Source organism: Spermophilus citellus (genome assembly GCF_964194105.1).
Source record: "Spermophilus citellus genome assembly, chromosome: X".
Taxonomy (NCBI): domain Eukaryota; kingdom Metazoa; phylum Chordata; class Mammalia; order Rodentia; family Sciuridae; genus Spermophilus; species Spermophilus citellus.
In genome coordinates, this window is record NC_138190.1 from 30,431,424 (window position 1) to 30,447,827 (window position 16,404).

Below are 16,404 nucleotides of genomic sequence, written 5' to 3' on the forward strand. Positions count from 1 at the left end.
AGATCTTAGAAGATGGAAAAATATACCCTGTTCATGGATAGGCAGAACTAACATCATCAAAATTGCGATATCACCCAAAGTTCTCTATAGGTTTAATGCAATGCCAATCAAAAATCCCAATGGCATTTCTTGTAGAAATAGATAAAGCAATCATGAAATTCATCTGGAAAAATAAAAGACCCAGAATAGCAAAAGCAATTCTAAGCAGGAAGAGTGAAACAGGCGGTATAGTGATACCAGATTTCAAACTATACTACAGAGCAATAGTAACAAAAACAGCATGGTACTGGTATCAAAACAGGCTGGTGGACCAATGGTACAGAATAGAGGACACAGAGACCAATACAAAAAATTACAACTATCTTATATTTGATAAAGGTGCTAAAAGCATGCAATGGAGAAAGGATAGCATCTTCAGCAAATGGTGCTGAGAAAACTGGAAATCCATATGCAACAAAATGAAACTGAATCCCTTTCTCTCGCCATGCACAAAAGTTAACTCAAAATGGATCAAGGAGCTTGATATCAAAACAGAGACTCTGCGTCTGATAGAAGAAAAAGTTGGCTCTAATCTACATATTGTGGGGTCGGGCTCCAAATTCCTCAATAGGACACCCATAGCACAAGAGTTAATAACAAGAATCAACAAATGGGACTTAATTAAACTTAAAAGTTTTTTCTCAGCAAGAGAAACAATAAGAGAGGTAAATAGGGAGCCTACATCCTGGGAACAAATCTTTACTCCTCACACTTCAGATACAGCCCTAGTATCCAGACTATACAAAGAACTCAAAAAATTAAACAATAAGAAAACAAATAACCCAATCAACAAATGGGCCAAGGACCTGAACAGACACTTCTCAGAGGAGGACATACAATCAATCAACAAGTACACAAAAAAATGCTCACCATCTCTAGCAGTCAGAGAAATGCAAATTAAAACCACCCTACACTCCAGTAAGAATGGCAGCCATTATGAAGTCAAACAACAAGTGCTGGCGAGGATGTAGGGAAAAGGGTACACTTGTACATTGCTGGTGGGACTGCAAATTGGTGCGGCCAATTTGGAAAACACTATGGAGATTTCTTGGAAAGCTGGGAATGGAACCACCATTTGACCCAGCTATTCCCCTTCTTGGTCTATTCCCCAAAGACCTTAAAAGAGCGTACTATAGGGATACAGCTACATTGATGTTCATAGCAGCACAAGTCACAATAGCTAGACTGTGGAACCAACCTAGATGCCCTTCAATAGATGAATGGTAAAAAAAAAAAATGTGGCATTTATACACAATGGAGTGTTACTCTGCACTAAAAAAATGACAAAATCATGGCATTTTCATGGAAATGGATGGCATTAGAGCAGATTATGCTAAGTGAAGCTAGCTAATCCCTAAAAAACAAATGCCAAATGTCTTCTTTGATATAAGGAGGGAAACTAAGAACAGAGCAGGGAGGAAGAGCATGAGAAGAAAATTACCATTAAACAGGGACGAGAGGTGGGAAGGAAAGGGAGAGAGAAGGGAAATTGCATGGAAATGGAAGGAGACCCTCATTGTTATACAAAATTACATATAAGAGGGAGTGAGGGGAAAGGGAAAAAACAAGAGTGAGAAATGAATTACAGAAGATGGGGTAGAGAGAGAAGATGGGAGGGGAGGGGAGGGGAGGGGAGGGGGGATAGTAGAGGATAAGAAAGGCAGCAGAAAACAACAGACGCTAGTATTGCTGTATGTAAAAACGTGGATGTGTAACCGATGTGATTCTGCAATCTGTATACGGGGTAAAAATGGGAATTCATAACCCACTTGAATCAAATGTATAAAATATGATATGTCAAGAGCTTTGTAATGTTTTGAACAATTAATAAAAATAAATAAATAAATGGAAGAATAAAGTTTTAGGAACAGTTATCCTGTCTATAACCATCAGGCACAGATCAACCCTCTGTCTCTTCTACAATTGTACACAAATAGCAAAACATGTGTGGAAGGCAAAAGGAAAGGTCTGACTTTGCATTCATTGCTAGGATCAAATTGTCCCTGCTCTCATCTCAACCCAACCCCTCTATTTGAGCCCCAGATCCTGCCTCTTCTCATTTTTTAATGATTGTACTTCTATTATTCCTCATCTCACCTACGTCTACCTTCCCTACTCCTAGATGATTTCCACAGCATATATCAGCATGTTGTAATAACAACATAGGTAAATAAACACTGTAATTACATGGGCTCTGCCATTGCTTCTCTGCTTATTTTTTAATTTTTTCTTATTTGAGGCAGAATTCCTAGAAAGAATTGTCTGTACTCACCTCCTCACCATCTCTTTCTTTTTGTTTTGTTTTGTTTGTACCAGGGATTGAACCCAGGGGCACATAACCACTGAGTTACATCCCCAATATTTTTTATTTTTTTTATTTTGAGACAGGGTTTTGAGAAGTTGCTTAGGGCATCACTAAACTGCTGAGGTTGGATTTGAACTTGAGATTCTCCTGGCTCAGCCTCCCGAGGCACTGGGATTATATGTGTGTCCTACTGCACCTGTTCTGTCTCCATTTCTTTACCATCAATAATCTACCTCAATTCAGTAAGGATTTAATACTGCTAACATGACTGGAATTATTTTGTTAAGGAAATCAGAGTTTCCATACTGCAAATTCCAAGACCAAATACTATGTCCTCCTGTTACTTTAACTTACAATAACAGTTGATTTAGTTGACTTTTCTGTCTTTGAAATGCCATATTCACTTGGCTTTTAAATTTTTCACTTGATCATTATTCACTCTTTCTGAGTCTTATTCTTTTTTCTATCATCTATTATAACTCCAAATTTCGGGTTGAATTTAGGCTCAGTCCTGCCTCTTCTCTCTTTAAATTATTTTTCTTATGATTTATGTCAGGCTTGTGGATAACAACTATACTTTGTAACCTCCTAATTTTTATCTCCAACTCCAAACTCTCTACTGAGTTACAACTGTGCATTTTCTTCTTCACATATATATTTAATATGTTTCTCAAACTAAATATCACACTTTGTAGAGAGGGATTTTCACTTATGTTGCCCAGGCTGTCCTCAAACTCCTGGGCTCAAGTGATTGTCCCTTTTGAGCCTCCAGAGTAGCTAGGACTACAGCATGTGCCATCAGATGTACTTTAAATGTTACTCTGATTTATTTGTCACCATCATCCTCTCAAGCTACTTTATTCCCTAAAAATTTCACCAACTCAGTGAATGGCATCATTATTTATTATCCAGTTTTATTTTGTCAAAACCCATGAAGTCAGACTTGATTCCTTTTCTCACTGCAAATTTCCAACACATCAATAAATACTGATAGCAAAGCCATAAAGAACTATCCATTTCAGACCCCCTTCTTACCACTTCCAGTGTTTTTACCCTAGTCTATACCATCTGAACTACTGCAATCGCTTACTTTATTTCAATCTTTTTTTCTACAATCTGATCTCTATACATAATCCAGAGTAGTAATTTGTAAAAAGGACATTAGGTTATGTTACTATGCTCTTTAAAATCTCTTCGCACCTTACAGATCAACTGTAAGAGATGAGGTCAAAGATCTGTACATCTGTTTCAGGCTTCTTTTTTCTTTATTTTCTGATTTTACCCCCTTCCATTACCCCCATTCTTCACTGTGCTGCTGTGTCAACATTCTGAGCCAATTCCTTATGTAAGCTTTGAAATTGTTCATGTTTCTACTTGGAACACTCATAAACTAACTTTTTGTTTAACTTATTTCACATCTTTTAGATGTGTTGCCTTTTTAGATAAATTTTTGCTGAAAATACTCTCCACTGATGCTCTCTCCCTAAATAATTAATGAAAAACCTATTAATTAGTTTTCTATTTATTTGTTCCTTATCTTTTCTTCTCCACTAGAAGCTATGGTCCATTAGGCAAGGGATATTTTCAGTCTCATTTACTAAACTCTCCCTAACAACCACCTAGCTCAATACATTTAAGCACTAACATTTATTGAAAACTATTAGATGCTAAGACTCTGTTCTAAGTTCTGTGAATACATCAGGGAGCCAAGTAGACAAAAATCTATGCTCTCCTGGAGTTTGCATGCTAATGAGAAGAAAGAAAAAATGATCAAAAAAAACAGAGAAAATGGGTAGGGAAAGAGAATAAAGAATGTCATGATGTTGGTGATATAATTTTGGATAAAGAGTCTAGAAAAATTCTTACTGAAGCTGGGCATGGTGGCACATGCCTGTAATCCTAGCAGCTTGGGAGACTAAGGTAGGAGAATCCAGAGTTCAAAGCCAGTTTCAGCAAAAGCAAGGTGCTAAGCAACTCAGTAAGACTCTGTCTCTAAATTAATACAAAATAGGGCTGGGGACGTGGCTCAGTGATCGAGTGCCCCTGAGCACAATCCCTGGTATGCAAAAAAAAAAAAAAAAAAAAAAAAAAAAAAATATATATATATATATATATATATATATATATGAAGGAATTGACATTAATGAATGGATTAGCTTGCAGGTGTGGCTATAATAAATTTCTGAGATGTTCTTATCTCAGTCTGTGCCATCTATGTTTTGTGTAAAATCATGGAATATTTAGCAAATTCACATTTCACAAAAACAAATAAAAAGGAAAGAAAAGAGACCCACTATGTTAGATGTCAAATATATACTTTCAGAGTTCTATAATGTTTGAACGAAGTCTTTATGAAAAAATATTTGGATTCTGACATGTGGGTTCAAAACTTTAATAAAATGAATACTGTGATTCATGGCTCCCGAACACTTTTTGGATTTTTTTTAACTTCATTTGAGAGAAACATACTTTGTAGTGAGATTATCTAAATATCTAAAGAAAATTTGAGCTATAAGAGTAAAATTGCTGTTTAAAAGTGAAAGAATAGAAATAACTGCTACAAACTTCTTTGTGATGATTAAATCACACTTGAATAACCAGCTCAGTTAAACATGCTATATATTAAGATACTTTCATAGGTTATAAGTGATGAAAGATCTCTTGTCATATTGTCATATTTCAGGAAGTGTCTAGTAAGTATATAAGTTGATAGACAACTCTGTAGAAATGAAACCAACTGGTTGAGTTTCCATTGGTACTGCAGAAACTGGATATAGTTATATTTTTTGGAAAGGGTGAAATTAGAAATTTAGAAAATGTTACATTAAGGATAAGGCAACAGTCAACATGTTATAGTCTAGATATAAATGATGATGTCCCAATGATCATGGACTCCATGGAGATAGGAATTCAGGGAAAAATTTGGAGATTCCAAATAACAACTAATCATAGGTAAAATATACCAGGTAGCTGACCTTACTGATTTGGGGTTGACTGTTGAAAGACCCATAAAAACAAGACAGTCTGGATTATAAATCCTCAGAAGTCCAGATAACTAGCCAAGACATTGGTCAAAGTTCAGAACTGGGCCTGGAACTTAAATGAATACATTATGTTGAGCCTAGAAAAGTTGCTTCTTCAGTATAGAAGAAGGAGTTTAATTGTTGGTATTGCTTCTGAGAGCAGAACACCAACTAGAGACTGATTTCTCCAGGAAATGGAACTAGGGACTAAAACAAGGAAGAATTTTCTAATTCTCTTTTACAAAGTAACAGGCTGCCTTAAGAAATAGGAGCTGCTCTGGGCTGGGGATGTGGCTCAAGTGGTAGTGCGCTCGCCTGGCATGCGTGTGGCCCAGGTTCGATCCTCAGGACCACATACAAACAAAGCTGTTGTGTCCGCCAAATACTAAAAAATAAATGTTAAAATTCTCTCTCTCTCTCCCTCTCTCTCCCTCTCTCTCACTCTCTCTCACTCTCTCTTTAAAAAAAAATAGGAGCTGCTCATCAAATGATGGGTCCAATATTTGCTGAGGACGCACCAACTGTAGAACTTCTTAGAACATGTTTCTGCATATAGTGGGAAATTATTAATAAGGATCTTTAAATGAGGATTCAAAGATATTGCCATTATCTGATTTACTTAATGATATTACTAATAACAGTATCTTATCAGTCTTTTGGCATTTAGAGCCAATTTTAAAATTTTAGTGCTACTTAGAATGTTTTCTTTCGTTATAAATAATTCCATGTTTTTCTTGGTGTTAGAAATGACATAAGAAAATTTTAGAACAAAAGTGCTCATGTAGACTAAAATACAAATTATATAATTTTATATATTCTATAATATTATACAATATAAAATTATTAGTTATATATATTATATAACCATATAATTTTTACTAGTTTCTGAACAAACAAGTGTCAGTTGGAGAGAGATTTCATTTTGCAAAACCTCATTCTACTTTTGTTGGTCTAATAATGTCCTTAATATGTTGGAATCCAATATTAAGTATTTGTCTTGAAGAAAATATGATGAAAATCATGCAACTTATCCACATTAATATGATATAATAAATCTATAGATGAAATATGTCAATAGGTCGATATATGGATTCATAGATATAGGGCAAAAATAGTGTAGATAACTGGAATAGAATACACTTGCATAGAACATAGAATGTATTAATTTTTGTACAAGGTCCTCAAGAGATAGAAATTGTGAATAAAAATTAGAGAGACAGTACAGGTAGTGACAACTTAAGCACATTTGGGTTATTTTAAGAAATTTAATGTAATTTTGTAGACTTGGCATTTTCATTTTAATTCTTAGTGTCTGATAAGCCAACATATGTTTTAAGCCATGTGTTATGACCTGACTGGTACATTCTTAAAAACAAAATTCCTCTTTTATGCTGTACAAATATTAAGTTTCTTATGATGTTTGCTTTTGATTGAAAAAAAAAAATGTTTAATACCAGACTTCAGTTCCAGGTTAAAAGTTATATTCAGTCAGTCAGGTTAATTAAAATATTCTATCACTTCAAGCCTTTATTTAATTTAAAGTAAAAAATTCTAGAATACACAAAAGTATGGTAGATAAGAAGATTTTAAAATGAAAATCAATATGAATCTGTCAAATGTAATTGGAACTCTATCTGATATGTCAAAAATTCAATTATACCTGAACTGAAATTGTTATTTTTTATTTAACATCCCCATGTATATTTAGGTCTAAAAGAAAGATCAAATGGATATAAGTTGTTATGTCTCTATGAGTAGGTAGGAAATAAGTACACAAATAAAACTTTCTACTATTACCAGCTTTTCAGGCAAGTCAAAAGTTAATCTTGCAGATAGAATTAAATTTATATTTTTCAGTTATCTCACAGATAGAGAATGATGAATACATTTTATGAAAACTTTTATTCTAAGATTTCTCTATTTTGACTGTGCATAACCACTCATTACTTTTTGCCACTTTTATTCTTGAATTCTGGTAACTATATTGGATGTCCTTTCCTATAGCAATTGGGCATGTACTGGAATCTCTGTCCCCTATCAAGAAGCAGAAGAAGCCATTATAGAATGTTTTTCATCTTATAATCACATGTAAATAGTGCTATAATATTTACTACAGCTTCTATTTGGAAGAAAACTAATAGGAATAAAAAGACAAATAGTGAGCTATCTTGCAGCCAAGCCTTAATTCCTGGATACTTTAACAAATTCTCTGCATATGGCATTAGTTTGTTTTGGTGAGAGCTGAATTTTGAAATTGCTAAGCTCATATACAGCACAGTGTAGACATACTTTAAGTAGTTATAGAGTGTTGAATAGTTAGTTAGTGGGTTATTTTCAAGCTGTCAGCAAATTCTTATATACATTCCTTTTCTACCCCAAAGTCTCATTCCCAAAAAAACTCTGTATTTCTTCTAGGTGGAAGCATCTTATTAATCTCTTTGGTTCTGTTATCTTATGAACACCAGTTCTTCTGAGAGATTCATTGTCCCCAGGTGTAGCATACTTGTAATTTTTTTTATCACAATTATCATTCCTTCCTTAACCCTACAACTTTACCATACCATCCTCTGAACTTGTGATTTGCCATCAGAAATACATCCTCTTCTCCTACATCAACTTTTCTGAATGCTTTCTGTAGTTTCTTGAAATATGACTCTTTCCTCAGAGGCCATGTCTTTCCCTTTTGAAGTGGTGGCTCTTTATCTCTCTGTCACAACCCTCGACATGGAGTTAAAGAGTGTATCCTCCTTCTTCTGCATCTCTGTAACCAGACCATTCTCTCTTTCTCCTACAACTCTTTGAATTTGATTCTTAGGTCATCAAATAAAATATCTCTAGCTCAAACACTATTTTTTAAAAAAATCCTTTTGAACTTTTAGAGCCACATAGCTGATCTCTTTAACTGCTCTACTTTCCCCTGATTGCTTTGCTCTTCATTCAACCTTAGTCATGCCTATGTTCATACTAGTCATTCCTAATAATTTCAATCCCTCCAGAATTCTGGCTTAACCAACATCGACTAGTACCATTCCTCTCTGGTTCTTTCACTTACAACCAAAATCCACATAACACAACAAATAAACATAGGAAGGAGAAAGATGGCAAGGAAAATGTGAACTGTTTATGGATCTCAGAATTGAGAAATGACATAACAGCAAATTCCCTGATTTTTTGTTTTTATCAGTTCTCCGAAATCTCACACAGGGAGCTCCAGAAACATCCCATCTAGAGCTGCCACAGGCAAAAACAAAAAAAAGTTTCCTCCAAAAGTCTGCTTCCCCTAGCCAAAGGATCTAAAAAAGGGTGGCCTAGCAACCGATAGCCTTTTGGTAATATCAACCTTATACTAGCCAAATATTAGTGGGAAAAAACACATTTTCCCACCCCTACTGTCTCAGTGTGGCCAAGCAGGTGGTCAGTTTTCTATCCCACTCTTTTCCCCTTCCTCCCTATTGTCTGTAGTATTCATGGGGTGAGACAGGAAACTAATCTGCCATCCCTCAGAAGCTGGCAATGCTTTGATTGCCCAGCCAGAATAGTGGTACTGATGGTGTGAAGAGAGCTGATCTTCCTTTTTCTTCCTGGCAGACACAAGTGGAGCTTAGTACCCCACTAAGGTAGTAAGTACCAGCGGGATTAAGTTTCAAGATGAGATTCCATCTCCATCTAAAAGCAATGATATTTAAAGATCTGGTTCCTGGAAGGACTGCCACCTCTATCCGTACATGTTGTCATTGAGATTAAGGAGATTGGTATAAGTTGAGCTAATAAGCAATACATTTTTCTTCTGAATGCTCTGACATGAAGATCCACCAAGGCAAGAAGTAAAATCAATAGGTATTCCTGCCCTACCCTACTCTAACCCCTGGAGTCAGTGGAGTTGAATAGGAACCACAGCCTATACCCTATCAAGCATCAACAAGGAAGGACAAAGATATGTATGGAAAGGTAGTTAGCATCATGCTTCTTTTCTTCCCATATGGGAATAAGGAACAGTGAAAACTGAGCTTCCAATCCAACCTGACATCAATGAGGTGGTAAAAGGAGAGCTAGATCGTGCTTTGCTTTCTCCCATCTCTTCTCTTGGTTTCAGTGGGGCTCAGAAGGGAGCAGAACTTCTATCCTACACACCTTCAAAAAGGTAATATGAGTCAGTGCATCACAGTCTGCTTCAAAACACAATTTTCAGTTCCCATGAAGCCAATGAAAAAAATAGACAATCTCAGGAAAAATATATTGAATTTTAAAACCACATGGAAATTTTAGAATTGATTAAATGAATGTTAAATAAATGTCTTGCTGGATGGACTGAAGAGTGGAATGGAGATGATGGAGAATTGAATCAGTGAAGGTGAGGACAGATTAATAAAATTTACACAATCTGAACAACAGAAAGAACTTACATTTAAAAAATAAGGAACAGAGTTCCAGGAATCTGTAGGAAGATAACAGAGCTAACATTTATAGATCTCCAGAGAGATAGGAGTATGACTGAAAAATTATTCAAAGAAATAATGTCTGAAGACTTGCTGAATTTGATAAAATACATAACCGTACAGATTCAAGAGACTAAGTAATCTCCAATCATTTTGAAGCAGAAAAAAAATCCATGGCAAGAAACATCATCATTAATTTCTGAAAACTAAAGACAAACAAATCTTGAAAGCAGCTAGAGAGAAACAGTACATTACTTATAGGAAAGCACCAATTCAAATGACAGGAAGTTTCTCATCTGAAACCGTGGAGGCCTAAAGGAAATGGTATTCATTTTTCAAGTACTGAAAGGAAGTAAACTATGAATACTGTATTCAGATAATATATCCATTATGAATAAAGGGAAAATATAAACATTCTCCAACTAAGGAAAAGAAAGCAAGTTGATTATAATCAAATTAGTCCTTAAAGAATAGCTAAAGCATGTTATCTAAACATTTAGGAGATAATAACTTAGAAAGATTAGAACTTCAGAAATGGAAAAATATTAGAATAGTTAAAAAGTAAGGGTTAATATAATAGGACTATCCTACTTCTCTGAAGTTTCTTAAATCACATTTGATGGTTGAAGTAAAAATCACAACACTCTCTGTGACACAATGCTTCTCACATATGTGTGTGTGTGTGTATATATGTAGACTTTATTAATATTCTGGAATTTTTGTGTTCTATTATAATTTGACAAGATGCTACTATTGGAGATAACTGGATAAAGAAGACATGGTGTTTTAATTAGCTATTACTATAACAAATACCCAAGATAATCAACTTATAAGAGAAAAAGGTTAATTTGGCTCATACTTTAGGAGTTTCCAATTGATGATTGATGGATTCTATTGGTTTTAGACCTGTGGCAAGGCCACACATCATAGTAGGAGTGCATGATGGAGCAAAGTTACTCACTTCATGGCCAGGAAGCAAAAGAGGAAGAGCAAGTGTTTAGTGTTCCACTGTCTCCTTCACAGTCATATATCCCTAATGACCTGACAACCTCCTACTAGGCTCCACTTCTTGAAGGTTTCACTACCTTTAATAATGCCATGGGCTGGAGACCAGAAAACTGTAACACATGGACTTTGAAGTTTATGTATACAAGCCATAGCACATGGAATCTCTCTTTTATTTCTTACAACTGCATGTGAAATCTATCATTACCATAAATATTGTATTGGATAAGGATTATACCATAAGAGAAAAATGAAAAAGATAGAGATTACACTACATTTGTCATTTGTCATATTTTTAATATAGTTGCCACCTCAGCATCCATTTGTAGGATTGACATAAATTAGTTGAGACTCAATCATATTCCATCACCTTTGACCTAGTTAAAACTTCCCTTCTCTATGTGGTTGTTTGTATATAGCCTGCTTTTTCTTCACATCACTGACTCAAAACCCAACACATCTCATAGCTACTAACCATGATAAAGTTTAACAGTCAACACAAGAATCATGTAAGCCCCTTTGTGCATGTTTTATTTAAGCTAAGTAATCTGGGCCCCTTGTAGGAAAACCTAAAGGATGATGCCATGGACCTTAATAAAGGCATAGTCCCATAGGTTCTCCATCTGACTACCTTCCCCCAACCCCTCCAACCCCTGATTACTGTCTTCTCTACCCTTCTACTGGTTGATCTCCCTGCTGCCTTCCAGGCTTCGTTAGTACCCTGCCAGCACCCCTAACCTCTCTTCACCTATGAATAATAAATTTCTGCATGTATTTTGGTTTTACCTCCTTGTTGTGCCTTACCTGACACACAAACCAGAATTACCTCTATCAATGTTCTTCTAGAGAGTGGCTATCTTGTATCTTGGAATTTAATCACTCTTGATAGAGGAATCTCAAGACCAAACTAAAAATAATTCATAACAATAAATATTATATGTATTTTTAAAAGATAAAATATGCTTCATGTATATGATTGCTAATTTCCAAAGCTAAATAAGCAGAGTTCTAGCATCAGAATTTAGAAAAAAATGTTTTAGTTCACCAGCAATCTAACATAACCAGCTCTAATCATCCATATGCAGTCCTCATCTTGCTCAATCCAGAAGATCTACTTGACAGGTGATCTCTCCTTGTTTTGGTAACAGTTGGCCTCCAGGACTCAATTTTCCCATGATTCTTCTCTCTTTATCTACAAAGTCGTGCTCATCCTTTTTTGCTCATCCTGTCTTCCTGCCTTTGTAGAAGCCCAGGACTCAGTCTTCTGTCTTCCTCACTTATGTCCACATTTGTTTCTGAGGAGATCTCATTCTGTCATACTGCTACTAAATTGATAGGCCCAGCCTCAATCTTTTCTATAATTCCAGACTCATATCTACGTGCTTTCTCAATATCCCCCATACAGATGTCTGTGAGGCTTTTCACACTTCCTACTCTGCTCCAGTGATACCTTATCAGGGGGCCATCCTGGAACACCCTGCATTAAGATTCACATCACTCTCTAACCCTTTACTGTTTTACATAACAACATACATAGTATATATTTTATTTTTAAACTTCTACTCTTAGACCCACTTCTCAATACATTTTTGACTCAGGAAAAGCAGGAGGTTTGTTTTCTTCACTGTTTTAGTCACAGCACTTGTTAAAATGCATAGCACATAGTATTTTTTGACAATTAAATGAAAGAATAAAATAGCATAGAATAAAATTATACTGTACAATATGTGATTATCTGAATGCAACTGGAGTAATGTCATTGCCATAACAAAACCTCTGCACTGTATATTATATTAGCTTTCTATTTTATATGAGAAAAATCTCACTTAGAAATTTAAATGAGTTACCCAGTTTCCCAGAGATAGTGAATAATAAACCACAGATTTGAAGGTTTTTTTAATACAGTGCAGAATAAAAGAAGACATAATGATTGATCAATAAGATATACTAGTTGTAATAATAGTAGTGGTAGCAGACATTATTTTATCTTAAAATCTTCTTGGGTAATTTTAACTAAAATTAAAATTAGCCACTTTCCAAAAAAATGTTCAGTTCTCTAACATTATTTTTCTAATCTTAATTATCTTTTCCATTTATAAGGAAAATGTTATAGAACAGTAGGACTAATAAGAACATTAAGATATTCTATTTCAAACATTCATGTAAAGCTTGAAACACTTCTCTCCTATCTGCCAGTGGTTATATAGTATGTATTTGGTAGTCTTCCATGACAGAAAACTCCTTCATTTGTCTCTCCATCAGAAGTCTCTTATATTGGATTTTTCACTCATTTTGGCCAAAGATAAAATATTTACTAATGTATTCTTCTCAATGTTTACTAATGTATTCTAAAAAAGAAAACATAATAGTTTAATTTATAAGTACTTTGCTCATTGTGTAAAATTTACCTTAGCAATCATGTTTGCACAGAATAACCCCAAAAGCTACTTAAAAAGCACTGTGTTAAGTTTCAAACTGAACATTTTTTTGAAGAAGCATGGATTTCTGTTTTTTCCTAGTGGCCTCCATAAGTGCTGTGACTTTCCACTTAATGCTTAGCTTTTTCTGCAGTAGTTCCTTTGATAGCATCCGCTTTGAACAACCATTTATTGAATCTCAAATATTAGCCAGCTCTATTAAAAATGGACAGGGTAAAGTAGCAATAGCCTATAATCCTTCCAGAGGCAAATTTAGTCCTCTAATGTCCTTCTAACTATTTAATAAATATCCCCATTTAGTGAAGGAGGTCTAAGTAGGAAAGGAAAAATGTTTCATCTTTAGCTTTTCCATCATCAAAGTAGCCAAACAGCAATCAGAGTCAAGTTTTTATATCTTCCCTATATTGTGAGAGTCTGGAGTTAAAAGTCTAAAAGTAAACTTAATGGAATCCCATGCCACAACATCTGGATTAACATATAAGAGAAAATTTAATGTATTCGTTTTCTAGGGCTGTCATAACAATTACATAACCAAGAGAAATATATTCTCCCTCAGCTCTGGAGGTTAAAAGTTCAAGGTGCCATCAGGTTGGATTTCTTCTGAGGCCTCTATCCTTGGCTTATAGATGGGGCCACCTTCTCACTATGCCTTCTTGTGGTCTTTTTACCGTGCATGTCTTTGTCGTCTCTTTCTCTTCCAAATTTCCTTTCCTTTTAAGGACACTAGACATATTCAATTAAGGCCCACCATAATGGCCTCATTTTAATTTAATCACTTTTTAATGTTCCTGTCTTCAAATATACACACATTTTGAGATACTGGGGGTTAGGACTTCTCATGTGAATTTGCTAGGGTGTTAGAGGGGGCATAATTCAGCTCATAATATCTCAGAATACCCAATGAAAGAACTCTTCTACAAACCACCATTTTAACAATTCAAGGGTATAATAATATATAATATATAATGGTATATATTGTTTTATTATAATATATTACACATATATTGTTCATTTACTATATAATATATTGTGACTATATTATATAGTATATATTATTATATACTTCAATAATATATAATAATATAATAAATATATTAAGAAGAATCTTGCAGTAAATTCAGGAGTCAACTATAGTTCTACTTGTAGGCTTGGTAAAAAATTACAACCACAAATATTCTACTAGATTTTTAATTAAATGCACTTATTTGTTATGGCATTATCTTTCCATGCTTTCAATTTAAATGTTACAAGAAAGCACAGTAGTATAAATAATGAATTACCTTGTTTTATCTGTTTTGACTCTTACACTATTGAAAGCCTAAGTTTATTTTTAGTGATAGAATAATCTATAGTGATAATACAATCTTTGTAGGAGCAAATGATAATTCCTAAGCTTGGCTTGCTTGGCAATACAGGCATGGTTTATTTGACTCAGTGCTTGCTGTTTATATCCAAACGTGTTTTAAAATGAATTAGTCTATAATTTCACTTTAATTAAAAAGAAGACCAAAATTTCTATATGCTGTAGACTTAATAGGATTTGCACTTATGACCTTTGAAATATACATTCATCTAGCTTACTTTTTCATTACCTTGGAAAGAGGTTTATAGTTTTAAAGAAGCAATAGAAGATCTCTTTTATTGTATTAAGAATGAGAACCACCATAAAAATTCCAATAGAAAACCAAAGAGTGGATCCAAAATTCAAACATGCCTTACTTCTTACCAACATCTCTGTGCATGCAAAATATAATGATATTCATATTATATAAGACTGATAATTCTTTAGAATGCATATCTATTTTAATTAACTCTTTCACACAACAATGATTCATTAAAATATAAAGCTCATAAAGACAGAGTTGAAAATAATAGACATTTTAGATGTCTGTCATTATTAGAAAACAATACAATCTTTCAGTGAGATTTTGGACAAGTTATTTAACCATATTCTCTCAGTTTTCCCATATCTACAATGAAAAACATAATAGCACTTAATTTTTGTTGGTTTTCTGAGAATTAAATAAAATATTGCATAAATAATAGCACAGATCCTAGAGTATAGTCAATATCCAGTAGATATTAACTATTAATCTTATTAATTATTCATGATTATTAACTATGGTATTAGGCCTTAGAACATTTTCCTTTCCTTGGGAAATACAACTAAAAATATGAAAATTTTTAAATTTTGAATTTGGATATTTTGCATTGGGGTCATTTTCTATTTCCATTTTTGATCTTCTTAATAGTTTAGTATTATTATCTGAGTCAAATGGCTTTGATTAATGGTCTTATAACAAAGAATTTTTAAAAAAACAGTGTACTCAATAATTCTTCATTATGGTGTAAAGAAGCAGCTTTATTCATCAAAATAAAGGTTGACACTCATGACATGGATACCCTCATTGTTGAAAATGGCCTGAAGCTCACCACTCCTCTAATCTCTTCATACTTATCCAAAATATTTTTTCCTTCAAAATATGGTCTCATAACCATCTGCTTCCAGATACAATGGATGTTACTTAAGTAAGCAGTTTCCTGTGCCCCAGCTCAGAGGTAATAAATCAGAATCTCTAGAGTTGGGACTCAGCAGACTTCATGGATAACATATTTCTTAGCAATTGTAAAGGGTTAAATATTCAAATCAGAGCACAAGAAAATGCTTTCGGCTTTTCTGCCTTCTTGTTTTAATGACTAGGAGCAAAGGCACCTTTCTTTTCCAAATAAGCTTTGGCTTTCCCTGTAGATCTATTAAATAATTACACAGATATACTTGCCACAATTTGGGGGCTCCAAATAGAAACATGATCATGTTATAGTCTAGAAAAAAATACACAAGAAATTAAAGAATCAAAAATCACTGTATTTTTTTCCTCTGTAAAATTGCTGCACTTTCTCCTAGAAAATGTGGTAAGACTTGAAAAAACTCATGGGTTTTATGGTTCTCTTATCATTCTGGGAAAACTCAGCCTTTACTTTCAACATTTCCTCAGTACAACGAAACTTTTCAAGATAAATTTCTCACCTCAGGATAAAATGTGGTTTTGTACGGTGTCAATGACATTTGAGGGAAAATAGTGAAGTACACATTGAATTTGACATAACATATTTTTTTGTTCAGAAGCAATTTTGAAAAACTTAAAAGAATTACTGAA

At 34.2% G+C, this 16,404-nt stretch overlaps 1 protein-coding gene across 1 annotated transcript in view; it reads left to right on the forward strand.

The window, feature by feature from the left end:
* CFAP47 (cilia and flagella associated protein 47) overlaps nucleotides 1–16,404 on the forward strand; it is a gene marked incomplete at both ends in the record, with an annotated part of 427,079 nt that overhangs the window by 361,934 nt on the left and 48,741 nt on the right. The window lies entirely within an intron of this gene.